We start from the raw sequence: 5,152 nt of genomic DNA, 5'->3' as shown, positions 1-5,152 counted from the left end.
TTTTATATGTGTATTTTTTATATATATTTTATACAAATTAACGTCATTTTAAGTGTATTTGTTTATATAATTTCATTCAAATTTACATTATTTTAAGTCTATTTTGTATATGTATTTCAATACAGATTTACCTAATTTTATGTGTATTTTGTATATTTATTTTCATACAAATTTAAATTATTTTTGTGTTTTTTTGTATATACATATAGAGTAAATTTCTATGAAAATATATATTCAAAATACATATAAAATTATGTAAATAAGTATAAAAATATATATATCAAATACACCTAAAAAATGAAAATTCGTATCAAAATAAATAAACAAAATTCCGATAAAAAAACGTATATTTGTAGGAAAATAAATATACAAAATACACATAAAATTACGAAAATTTGAATAAAAGTATATACTAAAAAACAAAAAAATAAATTTCAATTTGTATGAAAATAGATATACAAAATACACATATAATTAGTTTAATTTGTATTTAAATACATGTACAAAATACACATAAAATAATGTAAATTTGTATGAAATGAAAACAAATTCACATAAAATAACGTACATTTGTATAAAATAGATATACAAAATATACATAGAATAATGTAAAATCGTATCAAAATAAATACACAGAATATCAATAAAATAATGTAATTTTGTATGAAAATAAAGATGCAAAATACCCATAAAATAAAGCATTTTTTTTTAAATACATATACAAGAATACACATAGAATAATTAAATTTGTATTAAAATTAATATACAAAATGCACGTACAATAAGGGAAATTTGTATTGAAAAAATATACAAAATGCACATAAAACAATGTATATTTGTTTCAAAATATATATACGAATACATATAAATTAACGTATATTTCTATAGAAATATATATAAAAAATACACATGAAATGACGTAAATACGTATAAAAATATATATACACAATACACATTAAATAATGTTAATTCGCATCAAAATAAATAAACCAAATATCAATAAAAGAATGTGTATTTGTATGAAAATATATATACAAAATACACATAAAATATTGTAAATTTGTATAAAACTCTATTAAAAAAATACACAAAAAATAATTTAAATTTGTATAAAATATATATACAAAATACACATAAAATTAGGTAAATTTCTATTGAAATACATATACAAAATACACATAAGATAATGTAAATTTGAATTAAAATATATAAACAAATACACTTAAAATAACGTAAATTTGTATGAAATACATATAGAAAATACACATTAAATAATGTAAATATGCATAAAAAAATATATACAAAACACAAATAGAATAATGTAAAATAGTATCAAAATAAATACACAGAATATTAATAAAATAATGTAAATTTGTATGAAAATAAAGATGCAAAATACCCATAAAACAACGCATTTTTTATGAAAATATATATACCAAAATACACATAAAATATTTAGATTTGTATTACAATAAATATACAAAATGCACATACAATAAGGTAAATTTGTATTGAAATAGATAAGCAAAATACACATAAAACAATGTAAATTTGTTTCAAAATATATATACGAATACACATAAAATAACGTAAATTTCTATAAAAATATATATACAAAATACACATAAAATGAAGTAAATACGTATAAGAAAATGTATCAAAAAACTAAATGCCAATAAAAGAATGTTTACTTGTATAAATATAAATATACAAAATTCACATAAAATAACGTAAAATTTTATAAAACTATATACAAAAATAAACAAAAATAATTAAATTTGTATGAAAATAGATATACAAAAGACACATAAAATAAGCTAAATTTGAATTGAAATATATATAGAATATACATAAAATAATGTAAATTTGTATCAAAATATATATTCAAATACACATATATTAAAATTAATATACAAAATGCGTATATAATAAGGTAAATTTGTATTGAAGAAATATGCAACATACACGTTTACTCATACAAATTTATATTATTTTATTGGTATTTTGTTTATTTATTTTGATACGAATTACATGATTATATGTGTATTTTGTACATATTTTTTATACGTATTTACATTATTTAATGTGTATTTTGTTTATATATTTTCATACAAATTTAGATTATTATATGTGAATTTGAATAAATATTTTGATACAAATTTCATTTTTATTTCATGTATTTTGTATATATATTTCAATTCAATTTTAGCTTATTTTATGTGTATTTTGTATATATTTTTATACAAATTTAATTACTTTTGTGTATTGTTGTATATAGTTTTATATACATTTACGTTATTTTATGTGTATTTTGTATATTTATATTTATACAAATACACATTCTTTTATTGGTATATTGTTTATTTACATTTATACGAATTTACATTATTTTATGTGAATTTTGTATACATTTTTTTATACGTATTTACTTCATTTTATGTGTATTTTGTATATATATTTTTATAGAAATCTACGTTATTTTATGTGTATTCGTATATATATTTTGAAACAAATTTACATTATTTTATATGTATTTTGCATATGTATTTCAATACAAATTTACCTTATTGTATGTGTCTTTTGTATATTTATTTTAATACAAATTAATTTTTTATGTGTATTTTGGTATATATATTTTATAAAAATGAGTTATTTAATGGGTATTTTGCATCTTAATTTTCATACAATTTACATTATTTTATTAATATTCTGTGTATTTATTTTGATACGATTTTACATTATTCTATTTGTGTTTTATATATATTTTTATACATATTTACATTATTTAATGTGTTTTTGAATATATTTTAAAAAATTTACGTTATTTTATGTATATTTGTTAAAATATTTTGATACAAATTTACATTATTTTATGTATTTTGAATATATATTTCAATACAAATTTAGTTTATTTATGTATATTTTGTATATCTATTTTCATTCGTATCAAAATAAATAAACAAAATAGCAATAAAATAATGTAAATTTGTAGGAGAAAACATATGCAAATACACATAAAATAACGCAAATTTCCTTATTAAAAAATATGTACAAAATGCACATAAAATAAAGTAAATTTGCATTAAAATATATATACAAAACACACATTAAATAATGTAAATGCGTACATAAATAACCTAAATTTGTATAAAACTATATACAAAAATACACAAAATATTTAAAATTTGTATGAAAAGAAATATACAAAATACACATAAAATTAGGTAAATTTGTATTGAAATACATATACAAAATACACATAAAATAATGTAAATTTGAATGAAAATATATAAACAAATACACTTAAAATAACGTAAATTTGTATAAAATATATATGCATACACATTAAATAACTTTTTTGTAAATGTGTATAAAATAATATATACAAAACACAGATAGAATAATGTAAAATCCTATCAATATAAATACACAGAATATCAATAAAATAATGTAAATTTGTATGAAAAGAAAGATGCAAAATTCCCATAAAATAGCGCATTTTTTATAAAAATATATATACCAAAATACACATAAAATATTTAAATTTGTATTGAAATAAATATACAAAATGCATATACAGTAAGGTAAATATGTATTGAAAGAGATATTCAAAAATACATATAAAACAAAGTTAATTTGTTTCAAAATATATATACGAATACACATAAAATAACGTAGATTTCTATAGAAATATATATACAAAATACACATGAAATTACGTAAATACGTATAAAAATATATAATATACAAAATACATATCTAGGTAAATTCGTGTCAAAATAAATAAACAAAATATCATGAAAAGAATGTGTATTTGCATGAAAATAAATAATAGATAATAAATTTGTATGAAATATATATGCAAGATACACATTAAATAATGTAAATATGTATAAAAAAAATATATACAAAAAACAAATAGAATAATGTGAAATCGTAACAAAATAAATACACAAAATATTAATAAAATAATGTAAATTTGTATGAAAATAAAGATGCAAAATTCCCATCAAATAGCGCATTTCTTATAAAAATATATATACCAAAATACACATAAAATATTTAAATTTGTATTGAAATAAATATACAAAATGCACATACAATAAGGTAAACTTGTATTGAAAGAGATATGCAAAAATACATATAAAACAATGTAAATTTGTTTCAAAATATATATACGAATACACATAAAATAACGTAGATTTCTAAAAAAATATATATACAAAATACACATAAAATTAAGTAAATATGTATAAAAATAGATATACAAAATACACATAGAATAATGTAAAATTGTTTAAAAAAAAATAAACAGAATATAAATAAAATAATGTAAATTTGTATAAAAATAAAAATGCAAAATACCCATAAAATAAAGCATATTTTTATAAAAATACATATTCAAAAATACACATAGCATAATTAAATTTGTATTAAAATTAATATACAAAATTCATATACAATAAGGTAAATTTGTATTGAAAATATATGCAAAATACACATAAAACAGTGTAAATTTATTTCAAAATCTATATACGAATACTCATAAATCAACGTAGATTTCTATAGAAATATATATACAAAATACACATCAAATGATGTAAACACGTATAAAAATATATATATAAAATACACATTAAATAATGTAAATTCGCGTCAAAATAAATAAACAAAATATCAATAAAAGAATGTGTATTTGTATGAAAATAGATATACAATATACACGTTATTTTATGTGTATTCGTATATATATTTTGAAACAAATTTACACTGTTTTATTTGTATTTTGCATTTTTTTTTTCAATACAAATTTATCTTTTTGTATGTGTGCATTTTGTATATTAATTTTAATACAAATTTAATCATTCTATATGTATTTTTGTATATGTATTTAAAAAAAAAATGCTTTATCTAATGGGTATTTTGCATCTTTATTTTCATACAAATTTAAATTATTTTATTGATATTCTGTGTACTTATTTTGATACGATTTTACATTATTCTATGTATAACAAAAATAAATATATACAAAAATACACAAAAATAATTTAAATTTGTTTGAGAATAGATATGCAATATATGTGTATTTTGTATATATATTTCAATTTAAATTTAGCTTATTTTGTGTGTATTTTGTATATATTTTCATACA

The sequence above is a fragment of the Eriocheir sinensis genome, unplaced genomic scaffold (assembly GCF_024679095.1).
Source record: "Eriocheir sinensis breed Jianghai 21 unplaced genomic scaffold, ASM2467909v1 Scaffold74, whole genome shotgun sequence".
NCBI classification, from domain to species: domain Eukaryota; kingdom Metazoa; phylum Arthropoda; class Malacostraca; order Decapoda; family Varunidae; genus Eriocheir; species Eriocheir sinensis.
This window is presented reverse-complemented; position numbering follows the sequence as displayed.